At 38.4% G+C, this 17,226-nt stretch overlaps 1 pseudogene; it reads left to right on the forward strand.

The window, feature by feature from the left end:
* The first annotated feature begins 3,103 nt into the window (after positions 1-3,103).
* Positions 3,104-16,205, forward strand: LOC134370823 (CDGSH iron-sulfur domain-containing protein 2-like; annotated as a pseudogene).
* The last annotated feature ends 1,021 nt before the right edge of the window (positions 16,206-17,226 follow it).

Genomic DNA, 17,226 nt, shown 5'->3' on the forward strand with positions numbered 1-17,226 from the left:
AATCAAGGAGGTAACTGTGCTACAAAAAATAACACATAGGTGTCCAGTAACAGTGTCTCATGAACGTGATTGGTGTTAGACCAGCAAGAGGACGGGAGATCATTGCAGTTCGCATCTCTGTGGACTCTCTTGCCTGTTTTAGGACTAAGCTTAGGAGGCATACAATAATACATTCATTCAGCAAGTAAATTTACATTATGACTTTGCCAATAAAGAAACTATGTCCCATGGAAATTAAACAACTTCTGTTAAGTCATACAGCTATGAGATAGGAGAGAGAAACATTGATCCTAGGAATTCTGACTTTATCTACCATTCTTTCTTGTACACTTTGGCTATTATTTTTACATAGTGTGGGTATTCATTTTGGTTTTTAAAGTAATGTGTAATGCCACTATTAGTGGAGTATGAATCGATTTGATTATTTTATGTTTGCCTAAAATAATTTCTGGCATTTATTGTGGTGTAAAAACGTTCCTGAATAGCAAAGAAATTTCTGTTACTATTTTGCTGAAGTTGCTATGGTGTGCCTATCCCACTTCTCTCCTAGAAATCTGTGACTGCAAGAATGCCTGGGAGTGCAGTCAGGACTCACAGAAATGTCTGTGGGAATAAATGTAAAGATTAATCCTGAGTATGAGTTTTGAAATTGGTTTGCTTAAGAAATTTCACAAGGAATGAATGTGTGCCTTTACAGAACTAATGAAATGATTAGGGTATTTCTTTTGCCTATTGATTTATTAGGTAATATTAATAGATTTCTTAATTTAAACGTATCAGTGAGTTTCTGAGTTATGCAAAGTATAACACATGCCTAATGTGCACGGCAGACACTGACCGTTCTCTGCCCAGGTCCCCGGCTTCCATCTGCAGCTACTGTTCAGCTGCCCCCCTGATTTTATGTGCTTTTGCTTCCAAACAGCCCGCACTTGGGATATGTTTTGGAAATCTACTCTTGTGCTACTGGAACCTACTGGAGCCACTTTGAAGACCCACAGAGAGCAGAAGTGCCTGGAATTTTATATTCATGTGTGCAGCCCATCACCAGTGCCTCATTGGTCAAGGAGCGTCTGAACCCACTCCTTGCCTGGAGTTGGGAGACACTCAGAGATGTCTTATCCTGCAGTCTTCCTGCAGGACCTGGTGCAAACTCCCTCCCTGGGACTCTGCCTGAAATCTCCCTTGTCTGTCTTTCCTCTTCCCCTTTCTCCTTTCTTTGCTCTCTTACCCATTTTTTCCTGGGAGCACTTTCAGAATAACTCACTTGCCTAGAAATCTTTTTCTTCACTGTTTGCTTCTGGAGAACCGACCTAAAAATGTGTACTACACAATTGCATTTGCTAGTATTATATTTTGATTTTAGCTTCTGTATTAGTTTCCCATTGTTGCTGTAACAAACTACCACCAACTGAGTGACTTAAAGCGACACAAATTTATTCTCTTACAGTATGGAGGTCAGGATTCTAGAATGGGCCCACATGGCTTTGTTCCTTCCAGAGGCTTTAGGGGAGAATTTGTTTCTTCACGTTTTCTGTGTACCTATTTCTCTGCTTGTGGTCCCTTTCCTCCATCTGCAAAGCGCATCACCCCACCCGCTGCTGCCATCCTCAAATTTCTTCTGCTGCCCTCTTTCCCTATAAGGACCCTTATGATGATGTTGGGCCCACCTGGATAATCCAGGTGAATGTCCTCATCTTAAATCCTTGATTAAACCACACCTGCAAGTCCCTTTCTCCATGTAAGGTAACATGTTCTTAGGTTTGGGGGATTAAGTGTAGAAATTGGGGGGAGGGGTCATTATTCTGTTTACAGCAGAACTTATACTCCTGAGGCTGACCTATAAGTGATTTCTTTTGTGGGTGCATGTTTCTTACAACATGGGTGTTAGAAAAACAGCATTTATTGAGAAAATTACTTTTTTTCTTTGGTCTAAAACTTTTTATATTGCAAAAAACTATCCTAGACGATGTGAAAAAAATTGCCTAAAAACGAAAACAAGTGCGTAAGTAGTCCAGGCAAGGCGCGAGGGGCTGGATTAACTGGGTGTCTTTTATCGGCCCAGCACTTGTGCTCGGGGGGTACCGGCATAGAGTGGAGGGCGACGGTAACCCGCTGACAGGGCTGAGGGGAGAGACTGAGAAGTGAAGTGAGGAGAAACACCCGAATATCGTTTCTCCTGGCTTCCGACATTGCTATAAAGAGAAAGTCTGTTTTCAAAACGTCACCTGGATCTCTGTGTCAACAAATATGTCAGAAAGAACATTTGGTACTTTTCCTATGGCTTTGAGGACTGTGTGTGCGTATGCATGGGGGTGCATGTGCAAGGGGCTGCGTGTGCTTGTGCATGGGGGTGCATGTGCACGTGTTCATGGGGGTGCGTGTGTAAAGTGGCACATGTGCATATGAACAGGTGTGCATGTGCGTGTACGTGTGCATGGGGGTGCGTGTGTGCATGTGCATGGAGGTGCATGTGCACTTTGTGTCAGACTCTGGCAGTTTCTGAGTAGGCAAGGGCTTACTATGTGGGGGCAGCATGGACTTGGAACCAGACACACAGCCAACCCCTCTGCCACCTAATGATTGTGTGACAAGTGACATAGGAAAGCCAGGCTTGTGCTTCGTTTTCTTGGTATCGGAAATCGTGGCAGTAACGTTTGCATCATGGGGCCATTTGGAAGTTCAGATGAAATAATGCCTTTGAACGTGGAGTTGCCCCCAAGAAAAGTAAGCGCTGGACCAGGCTCCATTTTTGGAACAATGTCACTTATCTGGACCAGCCATGGTGGCCATGACTGACCATTATGGTTGGGTCTACCCACACAAGGCCTCCCTTCTTAAACACACTTAATTATCATAATAACTTATAATACAATATTGATAAACACAGTAATACCAATAACGAGTATCTCCTCAATGCCTCATTGTGTCCCCCCAGCCCCACCCTGGGCAGGCGCCCCTCTTCTCCGCAACGGGTTAGCTTTCAGCAGCCTGCCGAGTTCCTGGGAGCCCAGTTGAACTGAAATGCACAGACAAATGCACATGCAATGACCCTGCTCCCCAGTTTGAGAGCCAGTGCTAAAGGGGAGGCCAGCTGATAAAGGAGATGAAGCAGCAGCAGTGTGCCGATGCTAATTCAGTCCCGCTGAGCTGTCCCAGAGACGACGGGAAACACCCAGCCCACAGCAGGCCCATCAGTTCTCGGAACGTGGGCTTAGGTTTGCACGCGACACAAAAAGCACGCTTTTTTTGGCTTCTCTGTTTCATTGTCTAAAGATTTCTGACAAGTGCTGCCCTGTGGAATGCACCCTTTCTTTCTTTTTTCTTATTTCTTGCCTAAAATGGGTTGTGTCAATCCCTCCTTCCTGAAAACCCCAACACCACTGAGTTCACGTCCAAGAAATTTTAAATGCTTCTAAGATTCACATTTTGCAAAGAACAAGCTGACCACTTTCCACCGTATCTTGTAGACTCACATTGGTGTTAACTGACTTGAAAATTCTGAACTCTCCTTATAGCTTTAATCCATTTGGGGCAGCAGTCATGTTTAATTTGATTTTGTCTGCTGACTTCTAATGTACAATGAGATCGATTTTTATATTTTATTCTATTTCCTATTACTAAAGTTTTTACATATATTAACTCATTTAATCCTCAAAACAACTGCCGCGATAGAGGTGTTATTATCGTTCCCGTTTCCTGATGAGACATGGAATTAAGAAGCTTTCCCAAATTACTTCCAGCAGGTTCCGCAGTGGCCAGGCCTCTTGCTTGCTTGTTCTCTGATGTGTGTCTAGACGATGTTTACTTTCTGCTTGCTTGTATTTATTTTAGTTTCAATTGGGAGTGAATTGAATCTACAAACCAATTCAGAGAAACTTCATATTTTTAAAATACTGGATCTGCAATTCACAGTATGGCTTGTCTCACGAATTATTTGTCTTTTCAAATATTTTCAAATATCTTTCAGTAATTTCTTTATGATTTTTTATATAAAGGACTTATTAAAGTTATTTTTATATGTACAGTCTTCTTGGATACTATTGTAATTTAATTTTCCAAAATATTTTCATAGGTATATAGACATAACTTTGATTTTTTTTTTTTATGTTGACTTTTTAATCTGGCAAACTTGCTAAATACTCTTAGTAATTCTGACATTTTTCTGTATATTATTTGCATTTCATAACCCTCCAGTCCTATATCTGCAAATAATGTTTTTCTTTTTCAAAACTTTTGCCATTTCTCTATTTTTCATGCTTTACTTACTGGGAACTCTAGCACAATGCACATTAGAATCGATAATATGGAGCTTCCTTGTCTTATTGCAGAATTCAGAGGCAACAACTTCTGTGTTTTACCATTAAGTACTAAGAAATGTAAAAGAAAAATTCATTGCCAGCGTCACTTGTTTAGGTGATACAAAAATTAAATGTTGTGTTTTAACACAGCTTTTCTTACCAGCAGCAGCTGTTTAAAAGTCATAAACTGTGAGTGATTCCAGTGTGCCAAACACTTGCTGGACCTACTAACTCATAAATAATGGGGATTTTTAAACCAGTGATATACAAATGAATTCACATATTCTGTCCTCTCCAGAGCATTAGTTTTCAGTATTTAACTGGTACACCATCACACACGCACCCCTCCCCCACTATCTAGCAATGAAACCTTTTGCCTTCCCTCTAATCTAGCTGTTCAGTAAAGTTCTTCACTTGTCTAGATTCCCTTGTCTCGCAAGTTACTAAACTCAACTTCTTCTTCTGATTTTCTGATTATTCCTTTTTTTTAAAAAAAACAAAACTTCAGAACGAGCTCTCCTATTTCTAGTTGGCTAAACATTTTTATTATGAGTGGAAGTGGAATTTTATCAAATGTTCCTTTTGCAACTTGGTCTTTATATGGTTTCTTTTTATATCTGGACTTAGTTTGCTAATATTTTGTTTAGAATATGTGTATGTTATAAGTGAGACAGTTTTATAATTTTACTTTTGTTGGAGAATGTATACTCTTAGTGTGCTGGAAGAGTTGGTGTAGATTGGAGTAGTTCTTCCTTGGATATCTGGCACTACAAGGCACTTCAAAAAGTTTGTGGAAAGATTTATATTATCTTTAAATTTTGTTTTTCCACGCACTTATGAAGCACCCTCATATTTGCCAATGAGGTGGTGCTGTAGTTTCAGTGTGGGAAGATTTTTAACAATTAATTCTATTTCTTTAATGGTTAATTAATGTTTCAGGTTACCTATTTCTTCTTGAATCATTTTAATTTTAATCTTTGTCCATTACAGCTAAAATTGCAAATGATTGGCATAAGGATAATCATAATATTTTTTAAAATATAGGTTTAATATCTGCAGGATCAAACCCCAACATTCCAGCATGAAAAGTGTGAGGAGTTGAGAATGAGCCAGCAAAGGAGACTCAGGAGAAGCAACGTGAGAAAAGTAGAAAAGCAAGCAGGTATGGTATCCTGGAAGCCAGGTAAAGGTAATATATCTGTGAGAAAAGGGAAGATCGTTATAGCGCAGGCAACTGTGATGCAGACTAAGGACTGACTTAGCAGTTAGCAAAGAGCTGGGCACCTTGGCAAGATCAATATCTGTGAAATGATGAGTGTGAGAACAGGGGACTGAAAGTGCAGGCAGTAAGCATAGGAAGCTTAAAGAGTTTCCCCACAAAGGGAGTAGAGCAACGGGGTGATCGCTGGAGAGAAAAGTTAAGAGGTATTTGCATTCCATATTTTTTAAAGAATGGATAAGTAAGACCATGCTTGTATTCTGATGTGAATGACCAGTAGAGGTGAAAAACATGATAATTCTAAAAATAGAGAGGAAAACTGCCGGAGGATGCCCTGGAATGGAAAGAAAAGAGATAATGTGTAGGTTTGGGCCTGAGATAGAATCATTAACAGTTGATTTGAGCTCTCCCCCTCGTGGCAGGAGTGGAGGAAGACCGTACAGACAGAGATGCTGCGGGAAGAAGGCTGTGCAAGTTTTATTGTGACTGCTTCTATTTTCTCAGTGAAATGAAAAGCAAGGTCATGGGCTGAGAGTAAGCACGGGGTCAGGCAGTACTCAGGCTTCGAAGAGAGAAAATAAGTTATGGAAGAGTTGTTCCAGAGAGCAGAGGATGAATTGGCTAGGAAAGTATGCTTTCCAGGCAGTTTGAAGGAGTGATTGAAGGTCTGTTGTCATAAAACCCAAATGACATCCGTCCCTATGGCTGAGTGTTTCTCTGGGTGTGTAGTAGGTGGAGAGTTAGATAGAACTCGAATCGAGAGTTTGGCATGGCAGAATGAGGGAGTCATTGTTTGCTGGTTGGACCAATTATCAATAAATCAAGAATACTCACATTCTTTTGCTCCATTTACTTGACGTCTTTAATATTTATTATATTATCTGACAACAACTTTCTTTGGTTTCACTTCTGCTTTATATTTTAATGCATTTAGCCATCCTTTTATAATTAACCACTTTGTGTCATTTGGCGTTAGAAGACATGTCTCTTGTAAATAGCGCAGAGCAGGTGGTGATGCAGTCTGTCTTGTTTTCCCATGTCATTTTGCACGCTCTCTTGCTGTTTTCATTTCCTGTTTTCTGTTATCTTGCTCAAGTTTTCATGTGTCTCCCCATTGCTTTGAGAATTATAACTCCAATATTTATCCTCTGATGGTTTCAAAAAGTACTTGATACTTTATGTCTTTAGCTATATTAAAAATAAAGCTATCTTGGATAACACCATACTTTCCACGTAAAGTAAAAATTTAATTTACTTTTTTTTCTATTCTCTTTATCTCTAAAAGTATTATTTTACTAAATTTTTACTAATATGGGATTTTTGAATCAGATGTTTTCTAATACATTTTTGTATGCTAGTCACTTTACTTCCTAATCAAGTAAATAAAATTCTTTTTTAATTTTACAGTTTTTTATTACCCAAAAAAATATTACCTCTCTCCCATCCTTGAGCCACATCTTGATCGCACAGAGCAGACCTTGTCAATTTCAATATGCACACAAACCACCTGAGATCTTGTGAAAAAGTAGATTCAATAGGGCTTAAGTGGGCTTGAGATTACACGTTTCTGGCAAGCTCCAAGGTGGTGCAGATCAGCAGATTGTGTGATTTTTCAGGCCACTTTGTATAGCAAAGAGGTGGAGTATTTCCTTGAGAACATTCTTCTAGGAAGTGTGCACAGACAATATAGTTTCTGAATTTTTGCATGTCCAAGAGTATTGTGCCATTACCCCTCGTGCACTAACAGTAGTCAGGCTATCTAATGGTCTTCTGATGTCACACTTTCTCTTGCAAGGTTTTGTTGTTTTTCAAAAAGATAATTTTTCAAGAACATAAAAATGGAACACAGAGTAAGAAATTTGGTTCAGTGAGACCACTTAATGGGATGTTTCAAAAGTTTGTTTATGTTTTTTACTCAACAAATAGAAACAGAGAGACAGTTATGTGCCTAGAATCCTTCCAAACATTTGTGATACAATGGTGATTACAATCAGCAGAATTCCTACCTTCATGTAGCTTAAAAGAGAAAATATTCTGGGATTCAGGAGTTAATAATGAAGGTAGAGAGATTTGGATGCCTTTTAATGTTATTTAGGAGGTAAAAATTGCAAGAATCATTTGTAAGTATCTTTGTCTTTGGTCTTGTATCAGTTTAGCTTGCTTCTTATTATTAAATATTACTGTTGATTTTATTAATTTCTATTATCGCTTTACATGATATTGAAAAGAACTGTTACATTTAAGTATTTTCAGTTTGTTTTTAAAAAAAAATTTGTGTGATTTTTATTGAACCAAACTCTTTAATATTTAAATGGTAAACTTTTTTGCATCCTGTGTTTCCATTTTCTTCTACATTAGGGAAATCATACTGTACATACGATTTTGCGTCATAAACTCTTTGGTTGACTTAATATTGTGTTAATGCTCTACATTAATATTTTGAAGGATATTTAGTGTTTGATGTGTAAGGTATCAATTTTCACCCTTCAAACTCCATTCCGTTGTTCAAATATCTTTGTATTAAGCAATTACCAGACTTTTCGTTATTATTTCTTTCTATCTTTTAGTCAGTTGGTCAGAATTAGACAGGTTTTACCAGCAACCAGCTGGGTGTGCTACATCCATGAGATAATTCAATCAGTAATCGTGCAAGTATATGGTGACCACATAAACATCACACTCTGCTAATTTATAAATGTTTTGTTGAGGGGAGAGAAACACTTATTAATCATGTGATGTGTTCTTAGGCAATTATTTATCCAATTTTTAAATAGGCCTTCTACAACATGTGCTTTTCAGCATTTTAATTTAATGCAGAAATTAAAAGTATTTATGGAATTGCCTGTATTTCAAATTGTACATTTTAAAAACCATAAATGCATAAGGAATTAATGCCTACACTCTTAGAGTTTAGTGATGACTTGTTAATGAACCACTAGAGAAGAAAATCAAGATGCCAGGAGGAGACAGTGAGGCAGGGATACTTCACCCAAGAAAGAGGAAGGAATTGGAGATGAGAAGGGGGGGATGGCACAGAGTCCCTACTACTTAACACAGTAGTAGGGACTTAGCATGTCCCCAGTAAGACTTACTGTGTGTGAAAGAAGACAGCACTCAGCAACTATCCTCATAGGAAAGAGCATAAGACAGGACAGATGGGGTGCAATTGCGAGCACTTCAGCACGCGGTAATAGAGACAGGAGTCAAACGTACTGAATAAACATTCTAAATGCTGTCATGATGGAAAGATTTAAATCAGTTCAGTGTCTGAGACATCACCATCCCTGTAGCTAATTTCAGAGGATCCTCGTGAAGCTACTCAGACCATGTACAAGAGGCTGGACTGCTTCCATCTGTGAATTTTAAGTCTAAGTCACTGTCTCTAATTAATCACAGCCAAACATTTGTTGATTTATCAAAGTTTTGCCATTGGATTCATTTAGTGGTACAGTTACATGCAGTTGTTAATTATGTTTGCAATTAATATATGAACATATAAAATATTTAATATTTTTAATAATGTTAGAATGTTATAGTTTACATACTAAATAAATAAAGGTTGGATTAGCTACCCGAATTTTTCCAAATGTGAACAATAATCTTTCCTAAAGTCACTATTCACTCCTCCAGATGACTTGCAGAATCTTTGCTAGATTACACAAGTTTTTCCTTTGGGTTTTTGATTGGTATTTCATTAAAATATGTAAGTTGACTTTGAAATACTGGTGTTTGTTTCTCTCATTTAGGAAAGAGCTCTGTTTCTCTAGTTATTCAAGTCATCTTTTATTTCCACCTGCAGACTTTGGTAATATTCTTTTGTCCCTGTTGCACCTTTCTCATAGTTCATCCTGAAGCATTTAAAAGTTTAATTGCTATTATGAGTGACATCTTGTATATGTTACCTGGTTATGTAAGGTTCATCATAATGGTATTTTAAAAATATTTATCATAAATATGCTATTGTATTGGGCTTTTATCAATCATATTTGGTGTTGATTGGAGCCTTTATTACCACCCAATTCAATAATGTCGGTATGTATATATTGAGATGGAATTGAAACTCAGATTAGAAAACTCTGAAATATCTGTCAGGAACTTAGATTCTCTGGAAATGCCTCAAGTGAATCTCACCCTCAGTAGGGCAAGAAAGTGGGAGGCTGGTTAATTTTGGACTCTCCAGTAAATACTATTAGATTTTGTTATTGACACAGGTGGATGGAAGAGGTAAATTAGGCATGGCCACTGATGAACTGAAAGGTTCTGCTGTAGTCTTCTGCTATACCTTCTATTTACAGGCAGTTTACTATTTTCAAATTTTTGTTGATATAATTTTAGTTTTTTTCTAATTCATTTACAGTAATTCTTAAAAATCCTAGTTTTATTCTTTTATTTACCACTTTTTAAGTCTAAAACCTCACAATTTCCTGGGTACAGAAGATTAACTGTCTGGTATAAAATATTAAATATTCTAGTTTATATTTTCACCACCTACGTAAGCTACATAAGAAAAATAAAAAGCCGACCTTGAATCTCAAATCTTCACATTTGCAGATTAAGTAACATTCCTGACCTGAAAGTGATTAGAAATAGAGAGAGTAAAAGTAGTTTCAAATATGGTATATTATACATGCAAACATGTATGATTGTATACATGATTGTTTGTGGTTGTGATGCTCTGTTATCAAGGTAAAAACTTAACAAAACTGTCAACATAAAATTTATGTTTTGTGAAATAAAAGTAAGTGGTAGTTTTTGAAATATGATGCCTAGGGGAGGTCGATTTAGACAAACCCCCAAGGGCCATGTAATTTCAATTTTCAGAATATCTGTTGTTAGTGAAGTTTCTTCTACAGACATCTCTACGCACATGCTCGCTCACTCTGTGCGTGTACACCTTCGTAACTCACTCATTTCAGGGCGATCAGCCCTGTTGTGATGTTCTGCAGGAGTGCTAGATTTAATTTCAACAACAAGCTGCACTTTTATGATCCCGGACAAAATCCAAGAGGCTTACATAAGTGTCTGCACTCCCTTGGTGCTCGTGTTTGTGATACGTGCTACGTCTTGCCTCTCCTGAGCACTCCTGGTCTTGGTAGAGTGAGCGGGTCATTTCCTATGACCAGCTTTCTGGTCAGCTTTCTCAGTTTCTCAGTAGCAGCAATGGCATTGGATTCTCCAAAATCTATGAAAAATGATTGACGTCAACCAGTCAGAAGCCCATTGTCAGCTTCTCTAGGTGTTTGGTTTAGGGATGGATGTGGGTCACCCGTGGCCAGGGAGATATGAGCTGGAGGCTTCCTTGTGTGACTGCAGGTGATTGTTGGAGGAGAAGCAGCCAATGTGCCTCCAATCTGAGCAAAACAGGGCCAAGAAAATCTTAGAGGACTCGGTGAAATGCTGGCATAATTCATCCAGGCCTGTTACCAGAAGAGGGGATGCATATCTTTATCACATAGACCCAGTTGAACTGAGATTTTTTTTGTTAACTGCAGTGAAATGTGTTGTAACAAATCCAGTAAAATGGATTGAATTGGTTGTGTTACTCTCACAGAGATTTATTTTATCTCTTAACACCTACATAAACACTCACATTTGTATTATTACATAAATGTCTATATACCCTCTCAGAATTATGCTTTTCTATTCAACCTGCTTTCACATTTCTTTTCACTGGTTCCACTATAGAAAACTCAACTTTAAGAATTGCTAACAGTCACCATTATAGCTTGCTACTATAATGGCCAACTTTAGAATTTCATTGCACAGCTAGTCTTTGGTCTAAACCAGAGCTATTCAATATAAGTATGAGAACCATATATGGAATCTTAAATTTTCTAGTAGCCTTATTTATAAATATATAAAAAGAAAGGCAACATTAATTTTGATAATATATTTTATTTAACCTCTATTAGAGTTAGTGAAATATTTTATTTTTTTGTGTATTAAGGCTTTGAAATATGTTTTATGTTTTGCAGTACAGAACATCTCAATTTGTACTATCCACATTTCAAGTGCTCAATAGCCATCTGTGGATAGTAGTTACCATATGAGAGAGCACAGATCTGAATTACTGTAGCTGCAGCACCTACACGATGGAGAACACATTAGAGTATCTCTGCATATAACGGGAGGAACTGTGGTGCTTTCAGCTGCAGAAATCTTAGCAGCAGGAGGAGAACCCAGGACTGATTAGAACATGATGGGTCACACATCTGTCCTTTCTACACCTTTAAAATTCTGTGGATGGAAAGTAGCTGATTTACACAATTTAGGCATTGATTTATGCTGCCTACTTGGGCTGCTCAAAAAGGGTCCACGGTTCTTAATTCCAAGGGACGGTAGTAAGGTCGCCTTTTCTTACAACCTAAAGAGGTTGAATAATTCATATACATATGTTTAATAGCTAGCAAAATTACTCACTGGTAAACTGTGAAATAGCTATTAACTAAATGATTATCTTAGGCACAGATAGATGTATAGACATGTATGCAGTTGCATTAGCCAACTCTTGCTCAGTATATTAATTGTTATCCTCTCACTGGTGTGCTGGAGGGACTTCCAGTAGGGAGTTCGTCATTGCGCTCTATGTTCATTATCGTCTTGGACAGAGAATGCATTCAGCCCTCAGATGCATTGGTTTTGCTTTCATGTTTTATTTTTTTAAAGCTTACACTGACATTCAAATACATCGTCTGTGCGTTCAAGTTTATACCAGCATTTACATACACTAATCAAAATTTCTAGCCTTTCTTAGAAAAAGAAAGGCAGCTCTGTCCACTCTGGACCCCCACATCCACAGCTGGCCCCTTTAGAAAGGAGTGCTCCCCTGGCATCTGCCATGAGTCCTCCAGTGATTTCACTGTGGCGTTTGTATCTGCCTCCTTCACTGATGTCAGCTTCCTGCCTGGTTTCTGAAGGCAGAGAGGACTCTGGTTTCATGTTCACCAGTTGGTTCACATAAATTGTCCATGTATTTTCATCAGGGTAACATACAGCCCTTTTTCTTTGAGATTGACTTTTTAAAGGGAGAATAATAGTTACTAGAGGCTACGAAGGGTTGGGGAAGGGCAGAGAGGGAGAGGTTGGTTAACAGGACACCAAATTCCAGCTAGGTAGGAGGGATAAGTTCTGTTGCCCTATTGCACTGTAGGGGGACTAGTTAATAATAGTTTATTGCATATTTTCAAATAGCTAGAAGAGAGGATGCTGAATGCTCCCAACACAAAGAAATAATAAATGTTTGAAGTGATGGATATGCTAATATTCTGATTTGATCATTACGCATTGTATTACATGCATAGAAATATAACACTGCGTCCCGTTAATATGTATAATTATTATGTAAATTAAAAGTTTTAAAAAATTTAAAAATTTCAAAAATGAAAAGAGTCCTTCCTTTCAATGTCTACAGCTGCCTAAGAAACTTTGTCTTTTACAAATACTTCTCTATCTTCATCTGTTTTCCATTCCTCTTTGCAAAGATTTGAGCAGCAGTCATGGGTATCCTTCATTGTGGACACCTCATGCTGATGTCTTCTTTATATCAGTGCATTTCCCACATGTTGTGGAAAAGGGAGCAGTTAGAGACCTCCCTTGTTGAAAAATGGACATTCTTATTTCTGGGCTGAATTTGATTCAGAAAGGTTACAGTTGTTAGTATTTGTATGGCGTTGTATGATTTATAGAATATGTTCAGTTGTATATCTTTCTTATTTTTTAAAAATAACTTGATGAATTATGTACTACATTGTTGAGCTCAAATAGTGTTACAAGGATCAGACAGAGAGGTAGATGTGTGTAGGTGTATGTTTTGGACAGACAGGGCTGGTCTCCAGTCAGCTTGTCTGATGCTGATTTCTGTTTTTCTCCACAACACCATGACTCTGTTTCTATCACCATCATAAAGTTCTTCTAGGGACTTTGAAAGGAGGTGAAAAAGTGGACTTTCTCACTGTCTCCCCAGGTTTATGGTTTAACTACTCTGTGCAGTCTAGAGAGAATTAGGGGAGCTGGATCTCGTATAGAGGATCTCATATTTGACCTCTCATACAGAGAACTGTTTCATACCAACTGCTGCTTTACAGTCTTTCATTTGTGATCTTGTTGAATCATTTATGAGGTTTTATGTTATCATCAGAAAGCCCTGTGAGGTAGGAATCAATACCAAGAGTTTATAGATGAGAAAACTGAAACTAAGCTCCATATGGTTAATGCATCCACAGTCACCCCCATGTGAGTGGTCAAGTGAGGATGTGGTCCCAGGACTCTCCAGGCTGAAAGTCACACACTCTGTCTGCTCCACCACGACTGTTAGAGGGGCTAGTGGGCAGCTCTTTGCTTGCATCAGGTTTTCTACTTCTCCAAGTTTCTTCTTTATTATTCCAATGCACTCTGCTCTACCTTTATGAGACTTCTCTGATTAAGGACACCTAAATTGTAAGATCAGAATCTGTCAAGCAGCAAGAGATTGATTTTCTTGCTAGCAGAGCAGAAAAATACATTTTCTATTTCCCATATAGATTTTTCAGTGGAGCTGTGCAGGTAATAAATTATTGGCACATTCAGACTATCAGTGATGACTTTAGAGATGCACAGACTCTAGGTGTGCTGTGTGTGATCTTCCAAAAATGCAAATTAAAAGCATATTTGCTTTATCCTTTAGATCTGGTGTTTCATCACCCAGTGTCATTACAACTCTCTGATAGAAAACCGCAGGAAAGGTAAGAAAAGAAAAGAAAAATCTAAGATTTGGAAATTCTTATAAACTGTATTTAACATGCACTTCATACAAAAAATATGGAAAAGACATGCGTATGTTTAGAGCAGTACCATCACAATGTTAGCAGGACAAAATGGGATTAAAGATTTGAGAGGCCCTCAGCCACGCCGTAGCTCTATCCACAGCCACTCTGTAACTCAGGGGTCGACTGGCACTGGGGAGAGAGGAAAAGCCACATCTATAGCCACTGGCTAATTGTGAGACAATTTTCACAAGAAAGGGTCCAGTGGAGCACCAGAGCTCATAAAGCAAGCTGATCTTTTTCTCTCCTCACGTTTCTTTGTCAGTCCTTAGTTCTTTAACATTTCTGCCCTCTGGCACGTTCTCATGGGATTTTCCACCACTTTTGTCTTCTCAGAAGAGTGCTCAGAAGGAATAATCTGGAAAGTTTCCTGAAGCCACTTGCTTCTTCTTCCACAGGGAGAAGGGGGGACAACACGTTGGAGGAGACTGAGGTTAAAGTTTTTCATAGGTGAGACCTCTTCTCCCATTTGGTCTCTCTCCGACCTGCCTGACTACAAGAAACATGATTCTAGAGAACACTTTTATCTTCTTTTCTAGTCTGTTGGGTAAAAACCAAGGCAGTCATGGTCCTCAGGGAAGCTGGTTGGATTAGTGTCTGCCCTGTATATCCTACTCACATCCTGCTAACCCTAAATACTGGGCCCACAATCAGCTTTAGGGAAGAAAAAGGAAGCATCTCTTTTGACCTCATTCTGAATCTCATTTTCCAGGTCAGCTTCATCCTTGACAACGGTGCTATTTTTATTTACACGTAACCATGGTTTGTGTCTCTGATTCTCAACACAAAAGAAGAGGAAATGTTTCAAGTGTCATGACCCAATGTCTTGTTGACATTAGCACAAGGTGAGCAAGGATATAGCACAAGGTGAGCAAGCCTTCCTAGAGGTCACCATGGTCCAGAAACCAAATTTGCAACAGCAGCTAGAGCTCATCAGGACCTTGGCAATGGTGCTCATTAAGCAAATCACAAGGGACTGGTGCTCAGCAGTGTGAAAGTATCAACAGGCAGTGAGACGTGGCACTTCCAGGTATCCTACTCTCTGGGATGCCTATTTTTCTTCTGTGGGGATCCCTAAATGGCTTTCCAACTGGAAGCAAAGGTGACCCCATGAGTCTGGGCTGGGGGCAGAGGCAGTGCATTAGATGATCCTAATGGTTCACATAAGCAGTTTTGACATCCTACTGAATTATCTCCATGTGGCAGTGCTGGTGACAAGCTAAAATGAATTTTGATGGGTGGAAAGTCCTCTTTTATCTGGAGCCCCCTGCCAATGACTCTTCTCCTACTACTTCATTATCTCTCCAGGCACAAGGGTTAAGGGCATGAGTTCTAGGGAAAAACATGCCCTGGATTTGATCCTGAATGTGTCACACACTAATTGTGCAAACCTTGAATATGAGCCTCATATGAGCCTTAGTTTGCTCATCTGAAAAATGGAGATGGTAGAGCAGAGGGGACTCAGGAAAGGAGTGGACACTGCTGGTCAGTGTGGTGCTGGAGAGTGTGGCCCGCATTGTGCAGGTGCAGCTCCCCACGTACCTTAGGCAGCCCCAAGTCCCACATTACCAGGTTCTCCCGGCTCAGTTTCAGAATGACTTCTGTTGTTGCCTTTCCGTGGGGTACTTGCACTACTTGGCTACCTTGCAGATCGTCCATTCCTCCCAAAGAAAAAACAACAGAAGAATAGTTGATTAATCTTAAAATACAAAAGGAAAATCCTCAAGTGGTGAATGAAATAAACATTGAAGATTTGTGTCTTACGAAAGCAGCTTTTTGTAGGTGTTGGTGTTTTAAGACATTTCCTGCTTGTGATGGCTCACATGATAAACACATGAGTTGACAGGGGAGAATGTGGGTCCACTAGCACTGAAGAAAGAAGTATAATAGTAATGAATTAGGATTGAATTCAATTGTGTTGCAAAATCTTATAACAATATTTTCCCATTCTTTGTATATAGAAAATCTTTGAAACGGTGGTCTTAATTATCACTACTGGTTGAATAATTATTTCTGCCAATTTATTTTCTTGCTACACTACTGTTTGTATTTGATACTTTGTTTATACAGTCATTTATATAGAAATTCAATAGTCAAGCCTCTCATTCTGACTTCAAAGAATTAATGTATCTTCCAACAATAAAATCAACAATCCTGATTTTAATTAATTGAGAAAATCTAAATTTTGGCAATGGGTCCAAAGCTATTTCAGTATTTTCAACAAAATCTGTACTTTACATTTTTCCCCTGCACTGTTAAATATATGATTTTTCATATCTCTTTTGTTTTGATCATTTGAAGTATTTTTCCCCTTTTGACCTTCCACACTCCATTGTTTTCAAATGAATTAAGACAAATATTGCCATTGAGAATTACCTGAGTTTTCACATGATAAACACTTTGCTTTATAGAGATTGTTGTCTAATTAATATCAGTATCTCAATTTCAGAAAAGAAGCAAACTGGATTGAAAAACTTCCAACTAGGAACAGTTATTTACATTATAAAAGATTTGTATGTTTACAAAAGGCTTGTTTGTGTCTGTTCACATGTGTGTTGTGTGTGCGTGTGTTTGTGTGTGTGTGTGTATTGAGCTATTTGACTAAATGACAGCTGGGGTGGGGTGTCAAGAACACTGACAGATCACACATTCGGCTGCTGCAATTAGAAATAAACAGGAAGTGTATCTGAATCATATTAAAGTGATAATAGTCCAATGTTCAAATTTGTGTTCATGTGAACTTTTTTCTCTTTTAACAGTATAAACCATTAAGACAAAATACAAAGAAGTTTGCAAAATAAAAAAAAATTAGAAAAATGGAGATGATACTAACACCTACCTAATAGGGATGGTGTGAGGGTTAAATGACCCTTATGCATGTAAAGTCCTGTGTCTGGCTCACAGTGAG

This window comes from Cynocephalus volans, chromosome 2, assembly GCF_027409185.1.
Source record: "Cynocephalus volans isolate mCynVol1 chromosome 2, mCynVol1.pri, whole genome shotgun sequence".
Lineage (NCBI taxonomy): Eukaryota > Metazoa > Chordata > Mammalia > Dermoptera > Cynocephalidae > Cynocephalus > Cynocephalus volans.